A 19,513-nucleotide genomic window follows, 5' to 3' on the forward strand; every position below is an offset into this window, starting at 1 on the left:
GGTCTGATTCCATTTGCGTGCCACTGCCTTCGCCTTAGCAACCGCTGACCCGAACACTGCTCGCTAATCATCTACACTGGATCAAAGGCCAAGACTTTAAAGCGGAGACATGGTTTCATGCAACTGCAGCTCATTTAGAGGATGAACACACAGACCCACACTGAGTGAGAGGCCTAACTTAAAGGATTCGAACTGAAAACCCCAAGAAGCTCCAGCTGAATGCTGAACGAGTCTGCAGCGTTAACATGCATTACTTATGAGCTGCATCTACCAATGGTTAACACACCTTATAAGTGCTTCACAACCCTTTTAAACATCTGAAAAATAGGAATGAATGTCACCTGACCTGACTGTGGAGACCAAACTGTGGAAACAATAGTTAAATATACACAAGGTCATTGCAACAGCCTCCGCCCTCGGGCACACCAACATAGACTACTGCTCTGAGAAAGGTGTTTTGGAATCTGCAAAACACCACGAGGCTGTTATTGAACCAACCTTATGAAGAAGATTAAGCAGCTGTGAGGCTGATGTAAACATCAGTTACCTTTGCGGGGGAAAGCTTAATAAACTGTGCTTACATCACTTGTTTTCCTTGTGGGATCTGGAACTTGCTGGATTTGACTTTTATTTTGTAGCCTCTGCATTGTGCCGAATAATCCTCCGCTCCTTGCAAACTCCCTTCATTCAGACACGAATGTGACACAAACTGTCAAGATTTGGTTTCTAACTGCTACCGTACATTAAAAAACAATCCCCACATTTGGAACCTACCTAGAATCATTCGTCGTGTGCATGGAATAAAGGAAAGTGTTGCTTTTTGAGATTGTTTTCACATCATATGACATTTTTTAAGCATTTTCTAGAATTTAAATGAATTTTTCACAGAGGCTGACAAATAGGAAGGCTGAAGTTCCCTCTTTTTGTTTCCTAGTCTGTTGTCACAAACTAGCAATGGCTGGTTGGTTACTGAGCCTCTCAGCAGGATAAAGGCAGATTAAACACCGTGTTTTATTGCTTTTATCGCAGGTCTTATCAGTGGCTGTTGTTGTAGAAAGCATGTAATTGTTTTCCATTTGCTCATGTTTTACCTTCAACTATCTTGTTTTGTACTTTTAATATATTTAATTGACATATGCAACATCGATCTTATTGTTTAATATCTCCTAACATGTAGCTTATTCTTAACTTCTAGCTATTTGATTTTGTTACTGATCCATTTAATATATAATTGAGTCCCGCACACATGATGCTGATGATAAATGCTACAGTTGGAAGCTTAGAGCTGGATAATTGCCTAGATTTAAGAAACCAAGGTTAAGAAATGACAGTGTCATTAAATTTTACATTCAAAGAATTATTTTCACTAATTGCCAGAATGACTCTTCATTACAATTAATGGCTGAGACAGGCAGGTGTGGCGCTCCTTCACGGGAAGCTTTATTCCAGATTTTCATTTGAAGAAGTATCTGGATTGAAGTTGAATTCTTCATGAACACAGCCTTCAGAGCAGGACTCTGTGAGCAGACCATGAATAAAGAAGATAGCTCAGATTCATTTTTAATAGTGTGAGAAGGTTGGGTGTTATTTTGCTTCTTATGCATATGGGAAAACCAGATTTCAGTCACAGGCTGCTGTGTTCATGTGTAGTCCTTTCATGAGATGTCTTTAACGACCCAATACTATTAGAGTAACAGGGATTATCATTCTAATGCTTCGATTTCATGTTTTCTTTAGAATGATTTTGTGGACTTTAATCAAAGTATTCTAACCTTCAACCCCACTGCCTCTACCGTATTTTCACCACTATACGGCACACTTAAGAGTCTTAAATTTTCTCCAAAATGGACGGGGCACCTTATAATGCGGTGCACCTTATGTGTGCACTGAGTTCCAAAATCAGTAAATGCTTTTCGGCTTGCCGGCTTTGGCAAAAGCCATTTTGGATTCATTTTGTACATTTCAGATACAGAAGATGAGGACTTTGATGGATTTGTGGATGAGGGTAGATCAAAGACTAACGTGAGTACATTGCTAAATACATGCAAGCGTGCATGTTTTAAGCTAGCGTATTGGTATGTTTTACCATGCCCGTGCCCTATAATCTGGTGCGCCTTATGTATGTGTTAAATACAGAAATAGCACCCATAACTGAGACTGCACCATTTAACACGCCTTAAGGTCGTGAAAATACGGTACATTTACATGACACTCCAATAAACAAATTATTGCCTCACTTGTCCATAACTTGACAACTGAAGTACATATAAACCAACTTTTTTTAGTGCCCTCTGAATCTGATTAAACCAAAGTTTACATAATGTATGAGATGAAAAACGCTGTATGATTATCCATCGGTTTTTAATATACTGGTCTACCACCGGAATCCAGTTGTTTATTATGTGATGTAATATGTCAACCGGAAAAGGCGCCGTATTAACCTGCCGAAAAGACACGTGATGAAGAGGACATCTTCCCACCAGTTATCTGACTTTCTCCGTTGCATGTAAGCTGGAACGAATTGAATTCCAACAAGACGACAAAGTCCAATTCCGAGCATAGGTCATTTACGCTGTGCATGTAAACATGCTGACTGGCCTGGCAGAATCCGTTCTATTAGTAATTCTCAGCTGGACCCAGGATTGTAGACAGAACAGGACGACTGCATATGTCTGATCCACTAGTGCTGCAATGTCACCTTGCAATGTCACTGGATTGATGTTGATGTTTTAGACACTTTGACATCACCACAGATGGTCAACACAGCAGATTAGGTGTATTAATGGAAAGCAATTTTAGTTCTTTTCAGAATTCTCTTCCAAAATCTTACAAATACCAATGAATACAGGTGCCATTTTATACAAAATAAGTATGTTTTAATATGTTTGTCAGTTGTGTAATGTGAAATTCTGCTACCATGTTCAAGAAAATGGCTTTAGTGACAAACCAGAGTAAAGAGCGCTACTATACATATGATTGGATTTGCTTTTCATCTTGGATATATATTTCGATGCCCTCGTTGATGGATCTTTGGCGGTTGGTAAGAAATTTGACCTAACCTTTTCTGTTTGTGCCTGTTCATTGTGGACAAACTGATAACCCAAAGTAGTACACAAATGACTGATTAATATCTACATTAAACTGTCAGGCAAGTCTTTTTCTATTAATACTAATGTCTGTTTCTGTATTGATATGACTCAGAATCTGTAAAAAGAATACCATCTGCAATATCAGCTCTTGCTGGTGAAAATCCTCAGTGGGTGTCAAGTATAATAATTCCATTCAAAACATGAGTGGGAGAAAATGCTGAATTATTTTAGCTTGTGAAAAAAAATAAAGCTCATTTGTGCCTTCATCTTGGTGTAAATATTTTCCAGTCCAATGTGATGGGAAATAGAGAAAAGAGGTTTTATTATGTGTGTCAAAGCACAATGCTGATTCACCCACACATGAGCAGTTTAGTCACTGACTCACACTGATTCTAACTGGATTGAGCTCACTACCCTGGGTCATTTTTAATAAATGGCTTTAAAATGAGTGTAAACTGTTATTAGACAGTTTCAGCTTTTACTTCACAAATCCTTCCTTAAGTTGGACACTTTCGCTAATTGGTCCCACCCAGCGGAAGATTTTAATCATCAGTGATCATCAATGAGTCACTTTTCCCTGTTAATCATGATGTTTACAAATGCATTTACTGGCTTCTTTATTTGAGAGGCAACACTTTGGATTTACAAACCTTTTAAGAGAGTACCTGAGTGAAAATACCTGGTAATCCTTGAATTACAAATTACTGTATCAGTTATATAAGTGTCAAAAATAATATGTTTGCTTCAACCACCTCAAAGAAATACATTTTCTTTTTGTCATTTGTGAAGCTTTTCAAGAATCATTTTACATGTGGATAAAAAACAGACAGATTTATGTTGATTTATATCTATTTTCATCCATGTGAACTTCTATCTGTGTTTCGGTGTCCCTCCAGAAGTATGTTGTAGCATGAAACTCGCAAAATAAAGAAAAGTCTAGCATTTTGAGAAGACCACTGAAAATAAAAATCATTCCAGCTGGAATTTATTTATTGCAAGCTTGAAAACTGAACATAAGAACTTATAAATTGGAAAATAATGCTAACATATATTGGGCAGATGTAACTCAGTCGGTAGGGAAGTTGGGTACTCTTGAGCAAGATACCGAATTTCAAAATGCTCACATTACCTTCACCCATATGCAGCTGGAATTGGCTCCAGCACCCTCTCCATGCTCCCAAACAGAATATAGCAGTTATAAGTTGGAAAACACTGCTACACTTTTGGACTACACACAGTCTACATCCCGCAGAAGATACACAAATTCCTGCTGAGAGTAAATATGAAATTTCTCACTGTACTCAACAGTGTGTAGTTCTGCCACCTCTTTTGTGGCCTGATCTGACTGCTAACATGAAGCACTATTGGCTCAGTGCAGGGAGTTAACCAGACATCTGCTCCTGCCAGTCACGCCAAAGAGGCGCAACCTTCCAGCAGCACACTTGCTGTTATCTGAGGATGACTGTGCCCACCACAGGTTCTGCTGCCCTGAGGGAAGTGACTCTCCTGGGAGGTTTGGAGTCTGAGCAGATGAATGATGCTGTGTGCCAGCAGCTAATAACTACTGGCATGTGGTACAGCTCGGATTACCACCACTGCTCCCCGTCTGATTGAAAGAGGGGTGTTTTAGGTCATCACAAATCTCTGGTTGTTTAATGCTTTTGCAAGTTGCACTGCAGGTGATTAAAGGCACAACTTGGGTTTCATCTTCCTAATGTAAAAGATATCAAATCAATCTTTAAATCAATCTTTATTTATATAGCGTCTTATACAATCAAAATTGTTTCAAGGCGCTTTCCAGAATCCCAGGGCCTGACCCCAGACAAGCAACAGTGGCAAGGAAAAACTCCCCTTTAACAGGAAGAAACCTTGAGCAGGACCAGGCTCATGTCGGGGGACCCTCCTGCTGATGGGGGGCTGGGTAAAGAGAGAGGAGAGGAGAGGAGAGGAGAGGAGAGGAGAGGAGAGGAGAGGAGAGGAGAGGAGAGGAGAGGAGAGGAGAGGAGAGGAGAGGCACAGAGCACAGAAACACACACAAAAATACGATATACAATCACTTCAGCGGGGCCGGAGGTCATTATGCAGCTCCGAAGGCGGCGATACCTGTAAATAAATAGGGGGGGAGGAAGCAGAAAAACTCACAAGAATCAGCATAACTAGTCTGCTTGATGAGGAGGAGGAAAGGAGAGGAAATGAGAGGAGAGGAGAGGAAACCATGACCCAGTGGGGTGGCAGAGGCCTGTCAGGTGATCATGTTTCTGGACCACGGCAGCCTTGGCCTATAGCAGCATAGCTAAGATGTGACCTAATGATTAGACGACCCCCTAAGTATGATAATCTGTCTGTCTATGATAGTAACTGGAACTACAGAATTAGTAACAATAAGCTTTTTCAAAGAGGTAGGTTTTAAACCTAATTTTAAAAGTAGAGATGGAGTCAGCCTCCCGTACCTGGACAGGGAGCTGGTTCCATAGCAGAGGGGCCTGGTAGCTAAATGCTCGGCCCCCCATTCTACTCTAGAAACTCTGGGAACCACAAGTAGACCAGCATTCTGAGAGCGGAGCGGTCTATTGGGCTGGTAAGGTATCACTAGCTCCTCCAGGTAGGATGGAGCTAGGCCTCTGAGGACCTTGTAGGTCAAAAGAAGGATTTTAAAAATTATTCTAAATTTAACGAGCAGCCAATAAAGAGACGCCAGTACAGGAGTTATGTGATCTCTTTTGTCAATACCTGTCAGAACTCTGGCTGCAGCATTTTGGATCAACTGGAGGCTTCTTAAAGAGTTGATTGGACACCCTGATAATAAAGAATTACAATAGTCCAGCCTGGAAGTAACAAATGCATGGATTAACTTTTCAGCATCATGCAGCATCAGTAGTTTCCTGATCTTTGTGATGTTCCTCAAGTGAAAAAAGGCACTTCTAGAGACTGTTTTAATGTGTGAGTTGTTGGACAGATTTTGATCAAACATTACTCCAAGATTACTCACAGACAGACTAGATGCTAGGGAGATACCATCTAGAGTGATCATGTGATCTAATCTATCCCTGAGATGTTCAGGACCAAACACCATGACCTCAGTTTTTCCGAAGTTAAGGAGAAGGAAATTTGAAGACATCCAAGACTTTATGTCTTTAAGACAGGTCTGGAGCTTCACTAACTTCTCTGTCTCCTCTGGTTTCATGTTTCATTCTAAATATAGCTGAGTGTCATCAGCATAACAATGAAAATTTATTCCCTATTGCTGAATAATGTTTCCTGAGGGAAGCATGTACAAGGTGAAAAGAATTGATCCAAGTACAGAACCTTGAGGAACTCCATGGCTAACCCTACTGTATGAGGAGGGAACACCATGGACATAAGCAAACTGGTATCTATCTGATAAATATGATCTAAACCACTCTAGTGCTGTCCCTTTAATGCCAATCATATGTTCCAGTCTATGTAACAGGATGCTGTGATCAACTGTATCAAAAGCAGCACTGAGGTCCAGCAGAACCAGCATAGAGACCAGTCCATGATCTGAAGCTATGAGAAGATCATTAGTAACTTTAATAAGTGCTGTTTCTGTGCTGTGGTGAGCTATAAAGCCTGACTGAAACATCTCAAACAGGCTGTTTCTTCTTCTTTCTTCTGTTAATCTGGTCCAGGATAGAACTGCCTATCATTGCTAAAACATACTTCAACAGGTGTGTTGGGATGGGATCTAAAAGACACGTGGTGGACTTGGATTTCTGAATTAGCCTAGACGCCTCAGAAAAATATACAGGGGTGAAGGAGTTTAAAGGCTCATTGGAGACCCTGTATGTTCCCACAGTCAGCACATCTGGTTAGGGTCCAGTTGTTGGGATGCCCAGGTTAGCTTTTTTTCTCATAGCTAGAACTTTATCAGTGAAGAAGTTCATGAAGTTTTCACCACTAAGGGAAGAAGGGATACGTGGATCTAAAACTCTGTGACTCTTGGTTAATTTGGCAACAGTGCTGAAAACAAACCTGGGGTTATTCTTGTTTTCTTCAATTCAAAAAGAAAAATGAGCTGTCCTCACAGACCTCACCTCACCATGGTGATCTATCAGCCAGAGGTGCCACTTTTATTTAAAACTTTTTCATGAGCAAAGTCAGGCCAGAGTGAGATTCGGTTTCCAAAGCTGTAGCTTAAAATACCTCCAGAGTTTTGTCAAGAGAAGGAAGAAAAGAGACGAGCTAAACGGAAAAAACAGAACAGTCACTGTGTGACCAGACTTTTATCACTGTGACCTCAGGTATCATTTTCAGACAGACGCTGAGCTGGCTCTGATTCTGAGATGCAAATGCTAACCCCCACCACCAAGACAGACTATACTCCAGTGTCAGCCACTGAGCACAAGGACACATATATATCCAAATACTGTTCTGCTCCTAAACTTGCTAATAGCGATTCCACCTTAGCGGTAAATTATGATGCAAATGCCAGTATGTGTATAAATTACACAACATATTTTGATTTATAGAGCTTTAAGAATAATGGCCTATTCAAAGACAATGGGTCATTTTTCATCGTGGAAAACAATAGTGTGTCTCTCTTCTATAGTCCTGTGATGAACCCAATTTTTTCTTTGACCCCAGTAAATCCAATAAAGGCCATTATGTGATAAATAGGCTTTAAAAGGTTGTATTAATACTTCACACTTATTTGCAATTTCACCATATTACTCAATTATCAGTTCAGTGACCCAAACATAGTGCATAGTCTGTCTTTGCTCCAATGTCATTTCAGTAGTTATTTAACATTGTTCAGACCAAAAACAGTCACCGAAGATAGGTAGATTTTGAAGAAGAAACCTAAACCTAAACCTATGCTGTTGGATGGTGTGAAGGCCCTGAAGAAAAAAGCCCTCACATGGAGGGAGTGCACTAACTCAACACAGAAAGGTTTCAGCTGAGAATTTACTACCTTCATGCAATAATGCTAACTGCTGCACTACTGTGCCACCATTGAAGGGCTTCAGCCAGTTTTAAGTGCTGTGGTGTGTCTGCTGACACTCACAACTCAGTATGTAAATATTACCCTCGCCTCTGTAGCACCCTCATAAGCTCGCCAATTATTTTATTCACTCTCTGCCAAGCTCTGCCTTGAAACGCATCGCTCTTTCTGTTAGAAATCAATTACCCAGCACTCTGGATAAGTTCTAGAGAGGGTTTCTCTCATTTTAATACAAGGAAGTGCCCGCACTTGCATGTAAGTGGCTTTCTGAATGCTGAAATCTTAATGTCAATGAGAGGAATAGAAGCAATGACTTCACCCGCAGCATCACGTAGAGATGTACAACACAGGATGTGAGAGTGTTGTCTGCCTCCACTGATTGTTAAAGTGCTGCTGCCAAATAGCAGTGGTACTGCAAACAAGATTTTTTACAAATGTGAAAACAGTAAACAAATGCAACCTCTACACATCTTCAAAGCATTTCTCAAATTAAGGAGTTTTTTAACCACCCCACCCACCTCAGCCCACCTTTGAGTCCTTAAACATTGCTTCCTCATTGGAGGAAGGCTTCATACCTCTGACACCTCACAACATCTTCAGTTGAGGTCAGCAGCTCCTCATCGCCACCATACACAATGCCAATGGAGTATTGCTTCCCCCTACTGAGCTGCCGGATGGTGAACAGGAATCTTCTCAAAATGATCCAGACGTTGTCCTCTTTTGCCCCTCCACACTCTCCCATGTCCATCCTTACTTATGGGATGACTCCAGAGTGGTGGAGAGCCCAACTACTCTCATGGAGACTATTTCCAGAAGCCAAGCTGTGCTTTACGGCAAACCCAACATATCTAGCTGGAACCTCTTGATATTGCGCCTCGGCTCAGGCATCTTTCCACACCAGGCAACCTTCTCTAGAGTTACCATCCTTAGAGTTACCTTCATGCAGCGATCCACTCACATTGGACCTGACCCTGTTTGTCCCTCTCATGAATTGTGAGACCATGTGGAGGATGATCCATTTAGGCTCTCCAGGCTGTGCCCACCCAATTGCTCACCATTGTGTCCAAACTCCCACACCTGGTTCCAGAGGTGGGCATTCAGGTGAACCACATTTACTCTAGGACCTGTTTGCCTTGGGTGTCCCTAAAACTCCTGACGACCAAGTTCCTAGGATCACTGGCACAGGCAAGCACTTCACCACAATAAAATGGCAGCTCATTGAGTGGCAAAAAATGTCACAAAGCTTAAAAATATTACACAAAAATGGGCATTTAATGAAACAAACAGACATGTGCAAATGTTTTGCTTTATATCATCCTGTAAATTAAAGTGATCCGGGAAAATACATTAATCCATTACAACATTAACTTAAAGAGAACAAAAGACAATAAATAGATTATGGAATTTTCCGGTACATTTCAAATAAAGCAGCGACATGGGAGTAAAAAAAGAAGCTTCATTTGTTTACTTTTCACCTCAGAATCCAAAAATAAAAAGCTGTCATGAATGTGTCAGCAGTGACATCGGAAGCCAGCACATCTCATCAGCCCTTGCCTTTTAAAGGCACACCAATAGTGAATTTCTCTCGTCATTTCCTCATTGTAATTCACCACAACATCGCTGATTGGAGATTTTTTATGAAGACATTCCAGCTCAGTCTGATCTCCCTTTTGATCCTTTGCTCCTTGTCTATGAAGGTGGCCTGCCAGGGGACTATGAAATTGGAAGAATCCTGCCTAGACACCATCTGTGCAGCTCTGGCATGCTTGCCTTCACAGGACAACAACCACCTCAATGCTCAGCACACAGGAATGCATATACACCACACACTCATCTTTACAGTACATTTAGATGATCAACAATCCACAGATGCCCTATTCAAAGAACCTGCCTAAGTGCCCTGGCATTAATAATTAAAAGGACTGTGACTGGAGTTTTGAGTGTAAGGATGAAATAGAGATGTGTTTATTTTACTCATAATAGCTCTTTAAAGCCATTTTTCCTGACATGTACCGTACTCTTATCAATCAAGACTGTTTTCTTTGTTGGAGTGCAGAGTGTTTGAAACAACATGGCATTCTCCTGGAAAAGTACCAAAAACAGCTACAAGTTTGTTGCTCTCTGCCATTAGTTCACTGTTCCCCACTATAGATGATACCACCAGTTATGTTTTCAAAAGTGAGTACTGTGAAATAAAATTGATATGCAAAATCTAAATACAATGCTTTACTCTAAATTTCATTAAAGGGTTTTAATCTTTGCACAACCCCCTGTGTAGCAAGGTAATGTGGAAATGCTATTCATGCGCTAAAAGAAATTCCAGTTCTTTTTGATTTGAATTCAAAAGTTTTAATGCATTTTCCTGAGCTAGCAAGAAATGTCAGCTTTAATCATCGGTCCTTCAATCTTGCCTACTGACAATAATTAATGGAACATATTTAGACCACTGAATAGTAAGACTTTACTTACCGAAGACAGCAGAAACTTTACTTGTTATTTACACAAACTGATTGAATGTTTGCAATTTATTTTCTAAACGGAAATGACGAACATTCCAAATACATTTTTTTTCTATTTTTTGCCAACATCTTCAGTTTTTCTATCTCTTGAGAGATGAAATCTATCCCAGAGTTCCCTGCGAGAGAGTATGTGTGATGAGTCAGTTGTGTGTGTTACCCACACGCAAACAATGACTCAGTTTCCCAATATAGTCAAAAGGTTGTCTTCAAGTTGCCTCCACAGAAATCCAAATTTGCGGGGAACACCACCTCATTTCTACAGTACCTGTCTTATATATATATAAAGATCTCTGCCTTGCTATTTGAGTCAGCTTTAAACTATGAGAAACTGCAGAGTGTCACTTGTAAACATATCACTCCTTTAAACATAAATCTTGGTATTGTGAAGTGTGCCTCTGGTTTATTACCACCAGGTTCCAAATACGTAAGGATCACAATTTCCAGACTCCCTGTGGACATGTTTTACAGGAACTGATAAACAAAATGAAATAAAGTTAGTGGAACTGCCCAGCTGTATCTTTTAAAAAAAAGCCATTTATTTATATAAGCCACTTAGTGCCTGTGATTTCCTGAGGCAATTTCCCCCAGAAAGCCCAAAGCTTTTTAAAATGTGTTTTATGGGTTCTGACATGTAAAGTAATTCAAGACGCGGTAGGAACAGAAAAATGCCCTTAAAGCTCGTGGCAGGAGACCTGAAGAAGAAAGGAGAAATACTATATAATATGTATATAGTAGATGACTGGGAGCTTGAGAGTCCTGCACAGGATCTTAGCTGTTCATAGCACTGCAGGCTTCTGGACAGAAATGTTGTTTGTGTGATCCGCTGGTGCCACTTCTCCAGCTTGGGCATGACAGGCCCAAAATGCTTTGAAGACTATAGGAATCATTGTTGTCTTCACTCCCCAGATTCTGTCCAGCTGCACTCTTGGACCCTATTTTTTCCTTCATTGTCTCACATTTTAACTTCCTGATATTGCTGTCATACAATATTGCCACATCTATCACTACGGTGTACCTACTGGCTAGCTTGTTACACTCTAGTGTTATTTACAGGATTTTCTTAGCGCCTTCTTTTCCCAGCCTGACACTTGCAGCTTACCTAGTGTGATAGGACCTCTGTTGTTCTTGTGCCAAGAGCCAGCTGTTGTCTTTTCATGTTTAGTGCCTCTCTTTTATACATTCCATCCAGGGTTCACTTCCAATGATGTTTGCAGCTGTTTTCACACTGGATTTCTGCTGTTTCTTTTCCTTTCCAGAATGTGCTCATTTTGGCAGTTAAATAGAAGTTTATGTTATAACCAAGTGCCCCAACGACAAGTTTGCTGCTTATTTATTAGCTTCACGTTGTTAGTTATGGTTTCCAAAGGGGATTGTCTGTAGAGCTGGATTCACATCTTCCAGTAGCCTCTTAAAGGGAACTTTTAGTAACTGCAGAGGGTCCAGCAGGCCTCATGTACAAAAGGTGGATATGCACAAAAAATGCGTACACCCTCACTTAGAATTACCAAATTGAACTGCAGGCTGGCTGACTGAAAATGTGCTCTGTTCCACTGACACTTAGCACACTCAGGTTTTTGTGATAACATGAATAAATGTGTGCATTAAAAACAATGGTGGCGTTGGTGCCATTAGAAGATATTGCTATTATACCAGTATGCAGAGAAACAGAAGGACAGGCTCATCAGCTGCTTAGGTTCCCTTTAGGTGTGATGTAGCCAGGAACCATGTCTTACTGTACATGTGCCCCTACAGGTGTTGACCACACTGAGCTTCCCAGACATGGGGTCCTCATCGAGCGCTGGCTGTCCGATCGGGACTGAGCCAGTCGACATTGAGCCGAGTCATGCCAACTGTGTGGATTTGAAATATCTAAATTCCCATATACAGCGCAGTTTGACAGGCCCACATAAAAGCACAATTTGCTGCCAGAGCTGGTTTTCTTAATTTAATCGGGCACATTGCTATAAAGCTATCATGAACAAGATGAATTTGTTTATGTCAGGCATGTCAAAAACCCAGTGCTCGAGGGCCACAATCCAGCTGGGTTTTCTGTCCTACCAGGCTAAAAATGCATTCAGTGGGATAGAAAACCCGGCTGGATTGTGGCCCTCGAGGATTGAGTTTGGACATGCCTGGTTTATGTAGACAGGAAGCATTTTCATTTGATCAAAGTACATATTCATGTACAATGTATCTGTGGGGCACAAATGTAATTCACCAATGTCGTTGCGAGGTGGCCTGGATCAACACACGCTACTGTACATTCCTTCTGACCAACATGGTCAGCAACAGGCTACAAGGGGGGATGGGGGTTTCTTGGTAAATAAATCATTTCTTTATCCTAAAATTAATCCCCTGGACAGGGGAATATGAGCAGGGTTCAGCATCATTACCTGGTTAAATTTAGTGACTTGCTGTTTTTAGCTGTTACACAACAGACAAGCCCGTTATTGTCTCCATGTTCATAGTATTTGTCATTACAGACGTAACATGTTAAAGTGACGATGAGCCTCAAGTTTTCCTCAGGACAAAACTGCATTCACTTACCTGCGTGATCCATGTTAGTGGTGTGTCAAATTCCCAAATGGAAACTGATTTAACTTAATAGAGAATATAACTTGTCTTCCATTTATTAATACCAGAGGATAGCTTGCCATAAATACAATTTTTTCATGTGAGTGTCTCCAACACGTAATCAGTAGAGCTCCAAAGGCAAGACTTTGGAACTCATGGCTTGTTTCCATTAGCCTATGGTGCAGAGAGTGGAATCCCAACCTTTGTATACTCATTTGCATATGTATTTGAGGGCGTGGCAAGAGAGGAGACTGGTACTCAAATATGCACTCAATTCCAGGTTGATTGAGGTGTAAAAAGCAAATGTGCTTGGATTCAGACATATACACATTTTCATACATCAGAATTTATTTGTGTGCACATACTTGGATTTGACCGTACACCAGATTTAAGTACGAAATCCAAACAAGCCTTTGCACATGAGGCTCCAGTTGTCATGGTTAGTAATAAGGACTTATTTCTCAGATCAGCTGGTTTAGTGTTGTCATGATCATTATGGGACTTGACACCCAATCACAAATGGAGATGATGACACATCCCCCGTGACCTGGCTTCCCACTGTAATAGCCTCTTCACTCTCTGTCGTGGAAGCAGGTGCTGTTTATATAAATTGGAACAGTGGGCTAATGTGATTGTGAGTGGTTGTTTGTTTGAGTATCCTTTCCTACAATGAGATTGCAACTTGTCCAGGGGGCACTCTGCCTCTCAAATCAAATCTAATTAAGTAAAATGACCAGGTATATTGATTAAAAACAAGGTATATAGAAGAAAACAAGATGGCTGTGATAAAAACAGACATTATAATAATCAGTTAAAAGGAATACAGATAAAATCAAGCTAAATTATTAAGCTCTAGATGGTGTTGTGATGATGTTAAGAGAATAATCAACAAAGGTTGAATAAGTCCAAAAAATGACACTATATAAACTTATATATGTTACTGCAATAAAGTGCGATTGTCGCATTTAAGAAAAGGAGATGATAACAGAACAAAATAGTAATTGAAAATTAAAGTAAACAAAGCATTTATTTTTGAGAATATGCACCAGGCAAACAATTGAACATGTTGTCACAGCTGTGAATAGTCAAATACTATGGAATAAAGTGGCAAAAACATATGCAAAATAAAAATGAAATGCTTGGACTCACCAATACGCATCTTCACCAGTGCCCGCTTATCTGAAAATTAAATCATCCCTCTTTTTTTGTCAAGAAGACCTCGATGGAAGTCACTTCCGCTTATCCATTTCCATCAAATTTATCGTATTTTTTAACAGCCTTGGCAAAAGTGTTCTGCGACTGGTATATGTGTTTCATCATTTGTAAAACTTTGTACCATTTGGTCATTTTTTAAAATGTAAATATTTTTTTCTTTTTAATTTTGTTTCATAAAGTCTAAAAATATTGTAAATCTTAAATATGTTTCAAACATTGTTTCAAAATTTGTTTCAAACATTGTAAAAGTGTTTCATAAATGTTATTTTGAATTGCACCGTATATCTTTCCTGACTACCAGGAAAGAAAAATGTTGCATTATATATTTTTTAAAAAGATTCCCCACTCTAATTTGGTAATTGGACTACTGAAAAGATTTTTTGGAAAAGTAGTTTTTATTTTTAAGATATAGTTGTCCACTGCAGTGGACACCGGGACACCATACATGTGAAATTGATGGCAACTAGTTAGTCCCAGAGAAAATATCAAAAACTCAACGTAAGAATGAGTTTAAATTCCTCCAGAATGAGGAAGAGGCAGGCACCAAAGCCCCACCCAATTACATTTGGTATGAAAAGCCCTACATGTCCTCTGTACAGAGCAAAAGGAGTTAATGGAATAGTATGCTGTGGGTGTGAGATATTCAGATTTACAAATTTGAACGACTGGTAGTCAGGCTACAAGAAACTGTTCAAGGGAATTTTTCAATTAGTCAGGAAAAGCAATATCTTTTTTTTAAAGGATTTATCAAGAATCAAAATATCTGACAAATATGTCCCTGTTCTCTCCTTTCTGTAATGGATACTTATCCTCCCGAGCTCCTTTCCCCTATTATTTGGTAGTCTGCACTTCCACATGTTCAACATCCGTGCACCCTGGCAACTGTTTCAAAAGAGACTTGTAAAACTGTCACAATGGAAATGGAGGGGAGTTTCCCCACATGGACAAGATTAGAGCTTCGGAAAAGGTCATGTTTTACAGGCCCTCCAAATAAGGGTGATAATAGAGGACAAACTTACTGTCTTACCACTGGGTCTTTGTTCCATTAATAACAGCCACACAGAAATGCAAGAGCTCCCAAATGATTAAGAGCATCTCTGGCCATTGTTTAAATGTTTGAAAGCCCATTGGTGTAAACCAGTGGGCAGTGCAGCTGTTTTGTATTGTTGTCAAATGTATGTAACCAGTGGGTATTAATACCATAGTGTCAGTGCTGTCATTATCCTGTCTGGAAACTTGGACAGCAAGCTGAATCACAGTTCAGTCACTCAGTCCTATCCTTTCGTTGGCATCTAATATATCAGTCTAAAAATAGATGTATATCACTATAATATATAAAACATTAAGTTTATGTAATCATATTCAAGTAATGACAAAGTCAATCACTATAGTATTCCTAGTTATCCTTCTCTTCTTATGACACAACAGAAGGGGGGAAAGAATCAACTTTAACAAATATATCTCTGAGGTGTCCGTTCAGCTTGATTTTATATTTAGAGTTAAGAGTTTTACTCACCGGGATGCCTCAGGTTCACATCTGAGCCACTGTTTATGAAGAATCAAATGCTGCATTTTCACACATCTTTCCTCACCTCGTTAAAAGCTTCTCAACACACCCTCTTGCCAGTGGTGGCTACTTGGTTAATTCTGCATTTGGCAGCATTTACATAATTTAAAAGTGCAGGAAGTATTTGACTACAGATCTCACTATTGCAGCAGATGAATGTAGATTTATATTTTTGACTGCTGAAAGTCTGATGATTTAAAAAAAAGTGTGCCATTTAATTCCAGACACTTGTGTCTTTAAGTGTGGAAGTGAAACGTCTCTGTATTAGCTACTGCTACGTTTGATATAACCTGTTTTTACAAACCTTGATATCAGAACCCGACACATCTAACATGTTTGCTTACTACTTTGAGGTATTAGGGAGTGGGTAACAGACAAGAAGTCAAAATTGCACCACTAACTGTATGACTGGCATTTTACTATCATCTAATTTGTTGTTAAAACCAGCCTAACCATGTAGCCTGAAATCAATCCTAATCTGTATTTAAATATATTAGTATATTTGTCCAAGTAAGATCTCTGCGTCGATTGGACTTGTTAGGGGTTTTTGGTTTTTTGGGGGGATAACTATGACCTGGATGGTTGAGAATCTACACAGACATATTGATATATTTAGTTATGATGAATAGATTTGTCTATTAACTGCCATGAAATGAGAAATACATTTGAATAGAAGGAACATGTAGGTGGAGAATTCTAGAGGAAGCCTGCTGGAGAGAAAACCTCGTTTGTTCTTAAACTGGATGCCCCCAATTTCTGTTAGTTCCACTTGGTTCACCCTTGAATGTGTGTAGGATTGCTCTCCAACACCCTGCTGTGCCCACATGTTATTGGAGTTCTGAGCACTCACTGTACTCTCCAGCTCCTTCCTCAGCAGCTATTTCCAGCAAGAGCAGCAGTTTCACCTGAAAAGTAAGAAGGGCATGATCAGTCAGGTACTGCAAGAACACCGGGCCAGAAAAATATGGCACAACAGGGACCCATTCAGGCCCAGACATGTCTCCTGATGTTCTGGCTGCGTCTCAATGACTTTGACCTACATTAACATTTACCATTAAAAGAATATTCTTTCAGCAAGTTAATTTTTAGATAATCCTTAGAACATAGTTCTTTGGGGATGGTGATGACTGTGATGCATTCTGGGATCAAGTGAATGTGATTTTCCCAACTTTTTCCTTTTTATATAGTTTTTTTTTTTTTACTGGTAGACAAAATCTTGTTGTCTGTGCTAATTTAGTAATCTAATCACTGAATATTGTCCTGAAACAAAATATACTCTAAAGAAATTAGAGTAATTTCCCCCCTTATATAAGTGCTGTTGAATTTAATTTATGGCCCACATTCTGTGTAAAGTACTGCCATGCTTCTTGCCATGCCACTAATTATTTTGTATACATGTGCCCTCATGCACACTTTAAAAACAATTAAAACCCATTTTGGAAAAACAATTCCAAATCTAATACACAAACTGCACAAGATAATGTGCATGGTGAGAACTTGTTAGGTTTCGGGTGGGTTTTAACAGAACCCGAGAGCAGGCCGGGACACGGTGGTAAGAGGGTCAAAGAGTTTTATTTACAGGGTTGACAACACAAGAAAGACAAAGGCAGTCCTCCCGGGCTGCAGAGAACTCGGGACCAGAGGCAAACCCACCACACTCTGGCAAAGGAAACCAAACCAACACACGACAAGGGAAAACCAACCAAGCCAACACTCCACAAGAGAAACCAAACCAACACTCTGGCACTGATTGGGAGACGCACTTGCCTTAAGGCAGGATGTAAATTGCCTACACGTGCGCCTGCCTGCAGTGCCAGCTGCCGCCAATCGAGCTCAACAACACCCCCTGCAGGACAAAGCAGGCACAACCCTGGACCCAAACAGAACTCAAGATAACTTGTGTTTGCATATTCGTTGACTGACACTGAACCACTTAGAGGACTTCGTCACGTGTGTTGATGTGTTCATTAAAGAATGAGCAATGACGTGTTCGTTTCATGAAATTCAACCATGTTTCAATATTTGATCCCATACATATTGTTGTTAGCATATTACATAAAACGAGGAAAATGATCTCACAGCAGGTCTGTGGTTTCATTCCTTGAGCAATCTGGATCAATGTAAAAACAACAAATAAATGTAGTCGATGATGAAATCAATGTGATTGATTCATTCTTTTGTTATTCTGCAACTTTGGCATGTGCTTTGTAGCTTACACTGTATACTGTTAATCCCCCCGAAAATTGGACACATCCTCTCTTCAAGCGGGATGAGACAGGAAGTTCAGTTGTGATATTTCCAAGTCTACCTGGCATTAATCCTGCTTGCAGATTCTTGCTTTTCTTTAGTGATAAAAGCTCTTGTAAACGTAGCTAGCTCTAGCTCAGCTTCCCTGGCCACATAGGTGCATTAAAGGATGTGTATCCCAAGAGCTTTTGCCTTTTTGGTCTTTTTTCCTCTGTCAGGTGTTTGTTGTGCAGCTCATGTGGCTCTGTTTCTTCAACGTCACGCCTCGGTAGATGTGTTGTTGCCTGTATCCATTTATTTTTAGTGCGCTAATGAATCGGTTTAAACGGCTGCCACAAAAGTTCAGACACTGGTCATTTGTCAATGGGAGTAAGTGATTTTGAAAGATGAAAATAGATATTTTGAGTGTCAAGTCAGCTCAAGCTGGAACCAGAGGGTCCACCATTTAACAAGCTAGATCAGAGGAGGTAGGTTCTTCATTTTCAGGCTCTCCATCTTTTTCTCCATTCCCACCCTTAGGCATGTATGGCAGGAGACTCCCACAAATGTGTAATAGTACCTGTGAGCGTTGCACAATAGTGGATCCAAAGTCCCCCCAGTCTCATAAATTACAATGGGCTTCCAGAAAATTGTGTTGTCCTTGGGTATTTCTCACGCAGATTTCTGTATTATGAGTATCTGGGAATGCAACACAAAATTGCACTGTGTAGAGGCAGCTGAGTACAATGCTTTTGATAATGAATGTTCTGTTTTGACCAGTGACAAAGACCTTTGTGTGTTGACTCAAGAAAGTAAATTGAGGATACCAACAGGTGATGCTCGAGTGGTAGTGTGGCAGGGCTCATGGGACTAATGTTGTGACTCAAAAATGACCCATTTTTTAAAATACATTTTGACCCTTTATGATGCAATGTTGTGGCTCTTTTTTATCCACCTTGTGTTGGGCACAAAAAAATACTGTTCCATGCAGCCTAATTAAAGTGAATGGACACTGTCTCTAAAGGCAAATGCATTGGTGCAAAAGGAATTTTAGAGAATGCAACAAAATAAATCAATTCAGATGACTGGTGTTAAGTAGCTCATTATGTAAAAACTCGTCTGGTCGAGATGAATGTTTTCTGACACATTTGTAGTCGATGAAATGTTAACACAACCATACATATTTGACCATTTAATTCTTTGACAAATTAGGGGAAGCTGAGGTTCCCTTGCAGTCAGAGACACTCCCTCTGCTGTATTTACCCCACTTGTTTAAATCCATCTATTTCTTAAAATTTTAGAAAACTTTTCCCATGGAATCCCAGGTCCTGTGGTGAAAGCAGCTTTAAAAGCCCACGTG

The 19,513-nt window shown here is 40.0% G+C and overlaps 1 protein-coding gene across 7 annotated transcripts in view; it reads left to right on the top strand.

Annotated features, from left to right (window-relative positions):
• Positions 1 to 19,513, top strand: part of kcnc2 (potassium voltage-gated channel, Shaw-related subfamily, member 2) — a 65,889-nt gene that overhangs the window by 9,514 nt on the left and 36,862 nt on the right. The window lies entirely within an intron of this gene.

The sequence above is a fragment of the Takifugu flavidus genome, chromosome 22 (genome assembly GCF_003711565.1).
Source record: "Takifugu flavidus isolate HTHZ2018 chromosome 22, ASM371156v2, whole genome shotgun sequence".
Lineage (NCBI taxonomy): Eukaryota > Metazoa > Chordata > Actinopteri > Tetraodontiformes > Tetraodontidae > Takifugu > Takifugu flavidus.